Source organism: Oncorhynchus mykiss, chromosome 15, assembly GCF_057628025.1.
Source record: "Oncorhynchus mykiss isolate SJ-2025 chromosome 15, ASM5762802v1, whole genome shotgun sequence".
In the NCBI taxonomy this organism is placed as follows: domain Eukaryota; kingdom Metazoa; phylum Chordata; class Actinopteri; order Salmoniformes; family Salmonidae; genus Oncorhynchus; species Oncorhynchus mykiss.
The window spans coordinates 34,403,534-34,418,517 of NC_143036.1; positions in this window are offsets into that span (position 1 = coordinate 34,403,534).

Below are 14,984 nucleotides of genomic sequence, written 5' to 3' on the forward strand. Positions count from 1 at the left end.
AATAAGCCTGACTAACAGGTGCCTGTATATAGCCTTGCTACTCTTTTTCAAATGTCTTTTTACTGTTGTTTTTTTTCTTTACTTACCCATACACACACACACACACACACACACACCCACATACCTTTTTTTCACACCATTGGTCAGAGTAAGCATTTCACTGTTGTATTCGGCGCACGTGACAAACTTTGATTTGATTTTGATTTGATAGTTCTATTTTTGTTGCATCAGACCAGAGGACATTTGTCCAAAAAGATTGGTCTTTGTCCTCATGTCCAGTTGCAAACCATAGTCTGTTTTTTTTATGGCGGTTTTGGAGTAGTTGCTTCTTCCTTGCTTTGCGGCCTTTCAGGTAATTTTTTATTTGATTTATTTCACCTTTATTTAACCAAATAGACCAGTTGGGAACAAGTTATTATTTACAACTGCGACCTGGCCAAGGTAAAGCAAAGCAGTGCGACAAAAACAACACAGAGTTACACAAACAAACGTACGGTCATAAACACAATAGAAAATCTATGTACAGTGTGTGCAAATGTAGAAGAGTAGGGAGGTAAGGCAATAAATAGGCCATAGATAATTACAATTTAGCATCAACACTGGAGTGATAGATTTGCAGATGATGATATGCAAGTAGAGATACTGGGGTGCAAAAGAGCAAGAGGGTAGGAAATAATATGGGGATGAGGTAGATTGGGTGTGCTATTTACAGATTGGCTGTGTACAGTACAGGTACAGTGATCGGTAAGCTGCTGTGACAGCTGTTGCTTAAAGTTAGAGAGGGAGATATAAGACTCAAGTGTCAGTGATTTTTGCAATCTCATCCAGTCATTGGCAGCAGAGAACTGGAAGGAAAGGCGGCCAAAGGAAGTGTTGGCTTTGGGGACGACCAGTGAATTTTACATGCAGGAGCGTGTGCTACGGGTGGGTGTTGCTATGGTGACCAGTGAGCTGAGATAATGCGGGGCTTTCCCAAGCAAAGAGTTATAGATGGCCTAGAGGCAATGAGTGTGGCGACGAATATGTAGTGAGGGCCAGCCAATGAGAGAATACAGGTCGCAGTTCTGGGTAGTATATGGGACTTTGGTGACAAAACGGACAGCACTGTGATAGACTACATCCAGTTTGCTGAGTGGAGTGTTGGAAGCTATTTTGTAAATGACATCGCCAAAGTTAATGATCGGTAGGATTGTCAGTTTTACGAGGGTATGTTTGGCAGCATGAGTGAAGGAGGCTTTGTGGTGAAACAGGAAGCCGATTCTAGATTTAATTTTAGATTGGAAATGCTGAATATGAGTCTTGAAGGAGAGTGTACAGTCTAACCAGACACCTAGGTATTTGTAGTTGTCTACATATTCTAAGTCAGAACCATCCAGAGTGATGATGCTTGTCGGGCGGGAGGGTGCAGGCAGCAATCGATTGAAGAGCATGCACTTAGCTTTACTAGCATTTAAAAGCAGCTGGAGCCCACAGAAGGAGTGTTGTATGGTGTTGAAGCACATTTGGAGGTTTGTTTGCTCAGTGTCCACGTTTGGAGGTTGGTTATCTCAGTGTCCAGAGTATGGCCAGATGTATACAGAATGGTGTCATCTGCATAGAGGTGGACCAGAGAATCACCAGCAGCAAGAGCGACATCATTGATATGTTCAGAGAAAAGAGTTGGCCTGAAAATTGAACCCTATGGCACCCCTATAGAGACTGCCAGAGGTCCGGACAACAGGACCTCCGATTTGACACACTGAACTCTATCTGAGAAGAAGTTGGTGAACCAGGCGAGGCAGTCATTTGAGAAAACAAAGCTATTGAGTCTGCAGATAAGAATGTTGTGATTGACAGAGTCGAAAGCCTTGGCCAGGTCGATGAATATGGCTCCACAGTTCTGTCTTTTATCGATGGTGGTTATGATATCGTTTAGGACCTTGAGCATGGCTGAGGTGCACCCATGACCTGCTTCGAAACCAGATTGCATAGTGGAGAAAGTAATGTGGGATTCGAAATGGTCGGTGATCTGTTTGTTAACTTATTATGGCTGCAATCTCGATATCGGGATCGATATGACAACTACCAGTGAAAATAGAGGTAGCCAAATTTAAACCACAGAAATCTCATAATTATAATTCCTAAAACATACATGTGTTTTATATCATTTTAAAACTTTTCTCATTGTTAATCCCACCAAAGTGTCTGATTTCAAATAGGCTTTTCAGCGAAAGCACTACAAGCGATTATGTTAGGTCTCCACCAAACCACAATAAGCACAGCCATTTTCCAGCAAAATATAGCATTCACAAAAAGCATAAATAAAGATAAAATGAATCACTAACCTTGATTAATCTTCATCAGATGACACTCATAGGACTTCATGTTACACAATACATGCATGTTTTGTTTGATAAAGTTCATATTTATATCAAAATATCTGAGTTTACATTGGCGCGTTAGATTCACTATATCCAAAAACATCAAGCGATTTTGCATAGCCACATCGTTTCAACAGAAATACTCATCAGAAATGTAGATGATAATACAATTTATACACATGGAATTATAGATATACCTCTCCTTAATGCAACGTCTGTGTCAGATTTCAAAAAAAGCTTATGGAAAAAGCAACCCATGCGATAATCTGAGACGGCACTCAGAACAGTAGCCAAATTAGCCTCCATGTTGGAGTCAACAGAAACCAGAAAATACATGATAAATGTTTCCTTACCTTTGATGAACTTCATCAGAATGCAGTCCTAGAAATCCCAGGTCTACAATAAATGCTTGATTTGTTCGAAAATGTCCGTTATTTATGTCCAGTTAGCTACTTTGGTTAGTGCGTTTGGTTAACAATTCCAAAGTCACAAAGCCCGTCCACTATAATGTGACGAAATGTCCAAAAGTTCCGTAACAGTCAGTAGAAACATGTCAAACGATGTACTGAATCAATCTTTAGAATGTTGTTTACATATATCTTGAATAACGTTCCAACCGGAGAATTAGAATTACTTCAGATGAGCGGTGGAACTCAAGTCCTTCCCCTGTGAACGCGCCTGGTGAAACATGGTCAACTCATGGCACTGGTGACTATTTCCTGTCTCATTCCACTCCCCTTCACATTAGAGTCATCAGACAATGTTCTGTTGACTGCTGACATCTAGTGGAAGGCGTAGGAAGTGAAAACTCATCCATATCTCGCTGTAATTTCAATGAGACCTTTGTTGAAAATATGCCACTTCCAGAAAAAAAAACAGGAAGTGGAATTTCTCAGGTTTTTACCTGCTTTATGAGTTCTGTTATACTCACAGACATAATTCAAACAGTTTTAGAAACTTCAGAGTGTTTTCTATCCAATACTAATAATAATATGCAAATATTAGAAACTATGACTGAGGAGCAGGCCGTTTGATATGGGCACCTTTCATCCTATCTCAGATCCAAGATGGCGTAACAGTCAGACGTCCTTGTCCTGTCGTGTCCCTTGTATATATCGTTCAACATATTTTTCGTCGCATATCCTTTGAAATATTTTGCTAAACCTCATCATCTAAATACTCTCCTGCAACCCACCTCACCCATTGTGGCGTGGATCTGCTTTTTTTTCCTAAAGTATTTATATTTACTCCGGATCTGGAATCCCTCAACTGAAGCTAGCCAGCTAACTTCCAGATATCAGTCAGCAAACCATTGCCAGCGGTCATCAGCTAACCTTCAGCTCGGAAAGATCTCGCCAGTTCAAACAACGTGACCCTATCCAGAGCATAACGGACCTGTTATTTTTATCCCCGGATTCCTACCGCAAACTGAACATTTTCATCTGAATGTTCACAACTAGCTAACTGCAATCCCGGATGACTACTCCTAGCTAGCTTTTCCATCCCAGAGCAAGCATCAATTTAGCTTGAAGCTAGCCCGGCCAGGGCTCATGTGCTACCACCGAAGCATACTCCTGGGCTACAATAGCTAGCTACCTAGAGCTACTTGGAACCCCACTAATTCCACGACTGGTCTATCGACGTCACCGCACGAAGAGGCAAAAACAGACTTACCCCCATCACGACGTACCCCCCCCAAAGGCTAACTTTATAGCCCCTGCTATCTGCTTGCTTGCTAACCCGGTCTGCTAACTGCTAAACTGCCGGGCCCCGGTCTGCTAACTGCTAGCTTGCCTGCCCGGTCTGCTAACTGATAGCCCTTGCTAACTGCTTGCTTGCTAACCCGGCCTGCTAACTGCCAGCTTTTCCTGGTCAACTAGCTGCTAGCTTGTTTAGCTCCGGCCTACTGTTAGCTTGTTAGTCTGCTAACTGTCTGAATCGCCGTGTCCCCAGCCAGCCCAACCACTCACTGGACCCATATGTTCACTTGGCTACGCATGTCTCTCTCTAATATCAATATGCCTTGTCCATTACTGTCCTGGTTAGTGATTACTGTCTTATTTCACTGTAGAGCCTCTAGCCCTGCTCAATATGCCTTAACCAACTTTGTTGTTCCACCTCCTACATATGTGATTACATCACCTGGTTTAAACATCTCTAGAGACTATATCTCTCTCTTCATTACTCAATGCCAAGGTTTACCTCCAATGTACTCACATTCTACCTTACCTTTGTCTGTACACTATGCCTTGAATCTATGCTATCGTGCCCAGAAACCTGCTCCTTTTACTCTCTGTTCTGAACATGCTAGACGGCCAGTTTGTATAGTCTTTAGCCGTACCCTTATCCTACTTCTCCTCTGTTCCTCTGGTGATGTGGAGGATAATTCAGGTCCTCCAGTGCCTAGCTCCCCTCCCACACCCCAGGTGCTCTCATTTGTTGACTTCTGTAAACGTAAAAGCCTTGGCTTCATGCATGCTAACATTAGAAGCCTACTCCCTAAGTTTGTTTTACTCACTGCTTTAGCACACTCTGCCAAGCCAGATGTCTTAGCCATGTCTGAATCCTGGCTTAGGAAAACCACCAAAAACCCTGAAATCTCCATTGCTAACTAGAACGTTTTCCGCCAAGATAGAACTGCCAAAGGGGGCGGTGTTGCAATCTACTGCAAAGACAGAAAGTAATACAGAACTCTGCAGGCTAAGTCTGTACCCAAACAATTTGAGCTTCTACTTCTACTTCTTTCCAGAATCAAGTCTCTCACTGTTCCCGCTTGCTATAGACCTCCCTTTGCCCTCAGCTGTGCCAATACAATATGTGAACTGATTGCCCCCCATCTATCTTCTGAGCTCGTGCTACTAGGTGACCTAAACTGGGACATGCTTAACACCCCGGCCATCCTACAAACTAAGCTTGATGCCCTCAATTTCACACAAATTATCAATTAACCTACCAGGTACAACCCCAAATCAGTAAACACGGGCACCCTCATAGGATAACATCTAACTAATTCGCCCTCCAAATACACCTCCGCTGTTTTCAATCATGATCTCTGCGACCAAACGACCACCCCTCATCACTGTCAAACGCTCCCTGAAACATTTCTGCGAGCAGGCCTTTCTAATCGATCTGGCCGGGGTATCCTGGAATGACATTGACCTCATCCCGTCAGTAGATGATACCTGGAGATGATACTATTCCTTAAAAGTGCCTTCCTCACCATCTTAAATAAGCATGCCCCTCTCAAAAAATGTAGAACTAGGAATAGATATAGTCCTTGGTTCACGCCAGACCTGTCTGCCCTTGACCAGCACAAAAACCTCCTGTGGCGTTCTGCATTAGCATCGAATAGCCCCCGTGATATGCAACTTTTCAGGGAAGTTAGGAACAAATATACACAGGCAGTTAGAAAAGCTAAGGCAAGCTTTTTCAAACAGAAATTTGCATCCTGTAGTACTAACTCAAAAAAGTTCTGGGACACTGTAAAGTCCATGGAGAATAAGAGCACCTCATCCCAGCTACCCACTGCTCTGAGGCTAGGAAACATTGTCACCACCGATAAATCCACTATAATTGAGAATTTCAATAAGCATTTCTCTACGGCTGGCCATGCTTTCCACATGGCTACCCCTACCCCGGTCAACTGCCCGGCACCCTCCACAGCAACCCGCCAAAGCCCCCACCATTTCTCCTTTACCCAAATCCAGATAGCCAATGGTCTGAAAGAGCTGCAAATTCTGGACCCCTACAAATCAGCCGGGCTAAACAATCTGGACCCTTAATTTCTAAAATTATCTGCCGAAATTGTTGCAACCCCTATTACTATTCTCTTCAACCTCTCTTGTGTATCGTCTGAGATTCCCAAAGATTGGAAAGCTGCCGAGGTCATCACACTCTTCAAAGGGGGTGACACTCTAGACCCAAACTGCTACAGACCTATATCTATCCTACCCTGTCTTTCTACAGGGTCAGGACATGCAAAGGTCAAAAACCAGAAGGATTTGCAAAGAGAGGCTGGGAAATGATAGGAGCTGACAGGAAAAACGCTGGTTAGCTTGAATGAACAAGACGAACTGGCAACAAACAGACAGAGAACACAGGTATAAATACACAGGGGATTATTGGGAAGAGGGGCGACACCTGGCATGGGGGTGAAGACAAGCACAACTACAGGTGAAACAGATCAGGTAGTGACAATGTGTTTTTCGTCCTTACTCTACCCTCAACGTCTCCCATTAATTACTGACGTTCATCCAGTTTGATTTCCATTTGACATATATTACACTGTGCTGTTTCAAAAGTTCCGAACCTATATATATTTTACAGACACAGTTTATTTTACATGAGTTATCTTGTTATTAGTCCCACCCTTCAGCTCCATTCAACTCCTCTCATCCGTCTCTTAACACCATCCATATTGATTTATTTTTGCCATATATTTTTCAACTGTGCTGTGATGCTTCACAAAAGTTCTGAACCTTTCTATTCTCATATTTTCTATATATTGTAAATTAAAGATACATTTTTTTTTGCTGAAAGTATCATTATATTTTTGATCAATTGACTATGACTTTTCAAATCACCCAGTATTGCTATCTGCAGCGTTAGCCCCAGGTAAATGTTGCAAATCTTCAGCCATTTCTGGACCTGTGACCAAAAACAAGCGACATATGGAATGTACAAAATGTTATATTCTCTTTCAATTATTTCACATTTCCACAATCTTCAATGTATTTCCTTTCAAATGGTATCAAGAATATGCATATCCTTGCTTCAGGTCCTGAGCTACAGTCAGTTATATTTGAGTTTTTCGTTTTATGCAAAAATGTTAAAATGGTTGGATCCTTTTAACCAGGGCCGACAGACAAGTTCCTTACATTTTCCTCCTTCCACTTGTCTCTTCCATTTTTGCGGTAATGCTGCAATTTAGTTGGTTGTAGTTTTGGGTAGGCAGACATTTCCATATATTTTTGCTAGCTGCATTTGTGACATAACTCCACCAATCCTGTTTATGATTTCATTTACTTTCATCTGGATTTAAAAAAAAAAAAAATTAGTATATTTGATTTCAACCACAATTATCACATTTTAGGGAAGACCCAAATGCAGACAGTGTCAAAGTAACAAAAGTGTAGTACAAAAGTTTAGTCAGGGCAGGCAGAGGTCAATAATCCAGTGTGGTGGAAAAAGCCATAGCCTTGGTCTTCGGACCCGACAGAGAGTACAGTCGTCCACGGAGTGGACTGGTGCCTGGGAGAAAGTAAATTCCGCAGTCATAGGGTCGGTGCGGCGGAAGCGAAGTGGCCCGGGCTGGTTCTCCACGGGAATGGCGGAGAGGTCCGTGGCAACTTCCGAGTCCACATGAAGACGTCCCGGGGCAGGCTGCCCTGACTTCACACAATGGGCATGGCAGAATGGGCTCCAACCCATAATGGCACCATCAATCCAGTCTGTGATGGGATTGTGTTGCTGGAGCCAAGGGAATCCCAATACCACAGGAACCTGAGGAGATCATCAGCATAAATTGGATTGCCTCGCTGTGGTTCCCTGACATGTGTAGGTTGATGGGAGTGCTATTGTGAGTGACCCAGCCTATAGAGCGCTCTAACGTCCATGGGAATGGAGAGGGGCTGAGTGGTGGTGCCCAGGTCGGACGCCAGGGTAGCGTCCAAAAAACTCTCATCGGCCCCAGAGTCGATGAGTACCCAGTAGAGATTTCGACTAGTTCCCCCACAGCAGGATGGCATGTAAAGGGGTGGGAGTAAGGGGAGAGGAAATGTTCTCCATAAGGCCCACCAAGTACTCGTCCCTTCTTGATGAGCCTGTTTTTTTATGGGCAGGTAGCTACAACATGTCCCGTAGCTCCACAATATAGAGCTCTGGGTGAGGATTCTGTGTCGATCTGCCTGGACTCCAAAGGAGGCAACTCGGCAGCCCTCTGTGATTACCGAGTGAACTCGGTGACGTTGGGTTCACTCGGACATGTAGACTTTGGGGGTCCCCGGGATACTTCGGAGGTGAGGTGGGAATCGAGGGTGAACGAGGGCAACAGGGCACAGACTCACTCTCCCTCCTACACTCTCGAAGCCGCCCATTGATCCGGATGGTCAAGGCTATGAGGGAGTCAAGTTCCATGGGCAGCTCCCGGGTTGCAAGCTCATCTTTGACCACCTCCGATAATCATTGAAGGGACATGTTGAACAATTCTTCCGTGTTCCAGGCACTCTCATCCTCGGGGGAATCCTCAGAATTGCTCCAGCAAAGTCTTGAACTCCTGGTCATGGCATTCTGCCAGCATATGGAGTCCCTCCATAAGACATTGCAGTAACTCCTCGTGTTGTCCAATGGTGGCTCCTTGCAGATTGCGGAGCTGGCCTGAGTCTGCTGGGTCAGTCATGGCCAGTTCGTACTATCATGTTTTTGGGAAGTGTAGAAGTAACAAAGTGTATTACTAGAACACGGGTAGGCAGAGATCAGAGTCTAAAAGGTACAAAATGGCAGGTAGACTCATGGCCAGGGCAGGCAGAGGTCAATAAATCCAGTGTGGTGGGGAGAGGTACAGGATTGCAGGCAAGCTTCGGGTCAGGGCAGGCAGAATGGTAAAAACCGGGAAAACTAGAAAACAGGAACTAGAAACAGACAGGAGCATGGGGAAAATGCTGGTAGGCTTGACAAACAAAACTAACTTGCACCAGACAAAAAGAGAACACAGGTATAAATACACAGGGGATAATGAGGGGAGATGGGAGACACCTGGTTGGGGGTGGAGACAAGCACAAAGACAGGTGAAACAGATGTGTGAGGTTTTGTCTTTTCTGGTGGATTACACTGAAATTGCAACCAACTTTCTTTGGCTTGTTTTAAAAATAATGAAGAATAATACGTTTTCAAATAACCGAAAGTGAGAGGTTGTAATCTGAATAAAGGGGTGAGACATTCTTACTAATTTGCTGGAGAACCAGTTCAGATTTAGGTATAGCTTTCGTATGACTGACGCCTTTAGTGAGAGTTCTAATGCTTTAATATTTAATAATTTCTGCCCTCCGGATTTATATATGAAATGGAACATGTTTTGTTTTGCTCATGTAACTTAAAAAACAGGTTGCTAGGTGTAGGCAAGACCATAAGCAAAAAGGTAAACTGGGATATGACTAAAGAGCTAATCAGGGGGAATTTTTTCACAAATAGACAGGAATTTTCCTTTCCATGTTAGCAAGATCTTATCTATTTTTTTCTAACTTTCTATAACAATTTATTGGAGTGAGATCATTTCTTTCTTTCGGGATATGTGTATTAAGCATGTCCACATCCCCATCAGACCATTTTATTGGTAAAAGTTATATTTATTTGTGATCCAATATGAAATATATTTCAGTCCAGAGAGATAAGAAAAAAATCTAGATCCTCTATGAGGCTGTGGAGGGATCCAAATGATGGAATTAAAAGATGAATCAACAGTGTACAATCATCAACCTAGTGTTTATGTGACAATGGAAAATGACAAATATTATCATTGAGCAATGATAGACAGTTTAACTACCTCTCAAACCTATAACAAGGTATTGTTAAATAATACACTGAACGCTAAAAATACAAATGCAACATGCAACAATTTTCAATTAGTTACAATTGATATAAGGAAATCAGTCAATTGAAATAAATTCATTAAGCCCTAATCTATAGATTTCAGCTGACTGGGAATACAGATATGCGTCTGTTGATCACAGATACCTTAAAAAAGTTAGGAGTGTGGATCAGTAAGCCAGTCAGTATCTGGTGTGACCACCATTTGCATCGTGCAACGTGACACATCTCCTTCGCATGGAGTTAATCAGGCTGTTGATTGTGGCCTGTGAAATGTTGGCCCACTCCTCTTCAATGGCTGTATGAAGTTGCTGGATGTTGGTGAGAACTGGAACACGCTGTCGTAGATGCCGACCCAGAGCATCCCAAACATGCTCAATGGGTCACTGGTGAGTATTCAGGCCATGGAAGAACTGGGACATTTTAAGATTCCAGGAATTGTGTATAGATCCTTGCGACATGGGACTATTAATTATCATGCTAAAATATGAGGTGATGGCAGCGGATGAATGGCATTGCAATGAGCCTCAGGATCTCGTCAAGGTATCTCTGTGCATTCAAATTGCCATCGATAAAATACAATTGTCAGCAGATTATGCCTGCACATACCATAATATGTGTTTACAATGTTAACATCAGCAAACCGCTCACCCACACAACGCCATAAATGCTGTCTGCCATCTGCCCGGTACAGTTGAAACAGAGATTCATCCACGATGAACACACTTATCCAGCATGCCAGTGGCAATCGAAGGTGAGTATTTGCCCACTGAAGTCGGTTACGAGACCAAACTGCAGTCAGGTCAAGACCCTGGTGAGAAGGACAAGCACGCAGATGAGCTTCCCTGAGATGGTTTCTGACAGTTTGTGCAGAAATTCTTTGGTTGTTCAATCACACAGTTTTATCAGCTGTCCTGGTGGCTCGTCTCAGACCATCCCACAGGTGAACAAGCCAGATGTGGAGGTCTGGGCTAGCATGGCTACACTTGGTCTGAGGTTGTGAGGCAGGTTGGACGTACTGCCAAATTCTCTAAAATGAAGTTGGAAGCGGCTTATGCTAGAGAAATTATCTTTACATTTTCTAGCAACAACTCTGGTGGGCATTCCTGCAGTCAGCATGCAAATTGCATGCTACCTCAAAACTTGAAACACATATGGCATTGTATTGTGTGTAAAACTGCACATTTTAGAGTGGCCTTTTACTGTCCCCTGTGTAATTATCATGCTAGTTAATCAGCTTCTTGATATGCCACACCTATCAGGTGGATGGATTATATTGGCAAAGGAGAAAATGCTCACTAACAGGGTTGTAAACAAATTTCTTCACAAAATCTGAGAGAAATAAGGTTGTTGTGCATTAGAAAAAAATCTGGAATCTTTTATTTCAGCTCATGAAACATGGGCCCAACACTTCAAATATTGCGCTTATATTTTTGTTCAGTATATTTGTATTTCTAGGAATTTAACAGTTTGTTTTCATTGTAACTATACAGCTCCTTTAACTGCGGTTTAGACAAAGGTAATGATTAGAATGGCAAGTCATCTCCCGAGGGGGGTTGTTCCGGTGGTAGAGGTAGGTACAGTAATTGCAAGATACCTGAAGGACCTCATAGTATGCACTGCCAGGTATATGCATGGTCCGGAACCCCACCCCCCATCCCCACCACCAGCACCCCTGTACAGACCCTACTTTAAATTCATCTCAATGATTTGATTTCTTCAAATGCCAACGCTGTTGGAAATGAAATATTTGTCCAGGGCCTGAATTATGGGGGAAGACCCTCCCATGAATCTCCTTCAGCACCTCTGTGGCCTTCAGCATGGTAATATCCATATCTCTTCAATTTCCTCCAATAAATAATGAGATGATGCCCTTGGAAATGCAGGATGGATGGCTCAAATGGGATAATATATTTGTTGGGACCAAAAGGCATAGGAAAAGAGGAGAGAGAGAGCTTGGCTGGCTAAGATAGCTTGTCCCCAGGCAATAAACATAGTATCTTAACCTGTGTTCTTATGTTAACCTACCTGTGTATTCTAAAACAGCCATAATTAATACCACATAGACTTTCTTATGTTTTAATTATAAACCTGGTGTGCTAGGTTTGCTAAATCATACAGTCAGCAGAGAGGGTAGATTGCTGCTCCCTTGGGTATTTACACTGTTTCTCCTCCTGACTCCATCTAATTAGAGAAAAACCACCACCACTCCTTCCCTTTCTCCTTAATCAATAGACCCATCACAGCCTTGCTTTGACCACTCTACCTGGCCTGACTGCTCTACGCATCACCGGGTCTGTGTTACAAAATGGAACCCTATTCCCTATTTAGTTCACTGTTTAAGCTCTGGTATAGCTCTAAATAGGGACTAGAGTGCCATTTGGGGCGCATCATGGCTCTAGCCCTGGCCCCAGCTCCACACCATCACATCAGCAATAACAAAAATAATGAAGTTTGAAGGAGGTTGTGTAGAAGTAGGTCAGCCAGAGCTAGCCCCTTTCTCTTCCTTTCTAACCTGGAGCCTAGGGCTGAGCTAACTTAATGATGTACTGTAGCGTACACCAGGCACCAGGCGTCAGCCGCAAACACATGCAGTCAGGCGGGCAAGAAGGGCTAATTCCTCCAGATCCCACTGCTAATAGAGGAACCTCTCTCTCAGGCACTCCTTGTCATCTCTCTCTTCCTTTCTCTGTCGCTCTCTCTCTCTCCCTCGCTCTCTCTCAATTAAATTCAAAGGGCTTTATTGGCATGGGAAATATATGTTTACATTTCCAAAGCAATGTAACAATCAGTTATGAGTGAGTCCTTAGTCAGGTCTGCCTTCATAGAAAGACTATGTTCAGTCTTTCCTTAATTTTGGGTCAGTCACAGTGATCAGGTATTTTGCCACTGTGTACTCTCTGTTTAGGGCCAAATAGCATTCCAGTTTGCTCTGGTTATTTCTTTCCAATATGACTTAGCAATTATTCTTTGTTTTCTCATGATTTGGTTGGGTCTAATTGTGTTGCTGTCCTGGCGCTATGTGGAGTCTGTTTGTGAACACCAGCTTACTGAGGGGACTTTTCTCTACGTTCATCTCTCTGTAGGTGATGGCTTTGTTATGGAAGGTATGGGGTTCGGTTCCTTTTAGGTGGTTGTAGATTTTAACATCTCTTTTCTGGATTTGATCAGTAACGGGTATTGTCCAAATTCGTAAAGGGTATTGTCCAAATTCATTATTTGATGTTTTAAGTTGCATACGGAGGATGTTTTAGCAAAATTCTGCATGCAGTCTCAATTTGGTGTTTGGCCCATTTTGTGAATTATTGGTTGGTGAGCGGACCCCAGATCGTGACTCACAACCATAAAGGGCAATGGGTTCTATAACTGATTCAATTATTTTTTAACCAGATCCTAATAGGATTTTAGGTTCTTATTGATGACGTAGAAGGCCCGTCTTGCCTTGTCTCTACGATCGTTCACAACTTTGTGGAAGTTACCTGTGGTTCCTATGTTTAGGCCGAGATAGGTAGAGTTGTTTGTGTGCTCTAGGGAAACTGTGTCTAGATGGAATTTGTATTTGTGGTCATGGCAACTGGACCTTTTTTGGAAGAACATTATTTTTTGTCTTACTGAGATTCACTGTCAGGGCCCAGGTCTATCCTTTCATGCTGTATCACATGTGGCCGTGATTGTCCCAAAGGGCAGCTCACAATTGGCCCAGCGTCGTCCAGTTTTGGCCGGGGTAGGCTGTCATTGTAAATAAGAATTTGTTCATAACTGACTTGCTTAGTTAAATAAAAGTTACATTTAAAAAGTATATATGTTGTGTCACTGGCCTACACAAAGTACCCACTAATTTCAAAGTGGATTTAAAAAAAATATGTACAACTGAATAGAAAATTAAAAGCTGAAATATATTGAGTCAATACATATTCAAACCCTTTGTTATGACAAGCCTAATTAAGTTCAGGAGTAAACATTTGCTTAACAAGTCACATAATAAGTTGCATGGACTCACTCTGTGGACAATAATAGAGTATAACATTTGAATGACTACCTCATATTTGTACACCACACATGCAATTATTTGTAAGGTCCCTCAGTCATGCAGTGAATTTCAAACACAGATTCAAACGAAAAGACCAGGGAGGCTTTCGAATGCCTTGCAAAGAAAGGCACCTATTGTAGATGGGTTAAAAAAAAGCAGACATTAAATATCCCTTTGAGCATGGTGAAGTTATTCACTACACTTTGGATGGTGTATCAATACACCCAGTCATTACAAAGATATTGGCGTTGTTTCTAACTCAGTTGCATGAGAAGAAACCACCCAGGGATTTCACTATGAGGCCAATGGTGCCTAAAACATTTTAAAACTAAAATGTTTATTGGCTGTGATAGGAGAAAACTGAGGAGAATGGATCAACAACATTGTAGTTACTTCACAATACTAACCTAAATGTCAGGGTGAATAGAAAGAAGCCTGTACATAATAAAACATATTCCAAAACATTCATCCTGTTTGCAATAAGTCACTAAAGTAAAACTGCAATTAACTTTATGTCCTGAATATTGGTTATGTTTGGGGCAAATCCAACACATCACTGAGTACCACACTTCATATTTTCAAGCATGGTGGTGGCTGCATCATGTTATAGTAATGTGTGTCATCTACAAGGACTAAGGAGTTTTTTTCTTTAAAAAAACAAATGGAATAGAGCTAAGTACAGGCTAAATCCTAGCTGAAAACCTGGTTCAGTCTACTTTCCAACAGACGACGAGAGACAAATTCACCTTTCAGCAGGACAATAACCTAAAACACAAGGACAAATATACACTGAAGTTGATACCAAGACGACATTGAATGTTCCTGAGTGGCCTAGTTACACTTTTGACTTAAATCGGTTTCAAAATCTATGGCAAGACTTGAAAATGGCAATGATCAACAACCAACTTGACAGAGCTTGAAGAATGTTTTAAAGATCAATGTGCAAATATTGTACAGTCCAGATGTGAAAATCTCTTAGAGACTTACCCAGAAAGACTCACAGTTGTAAT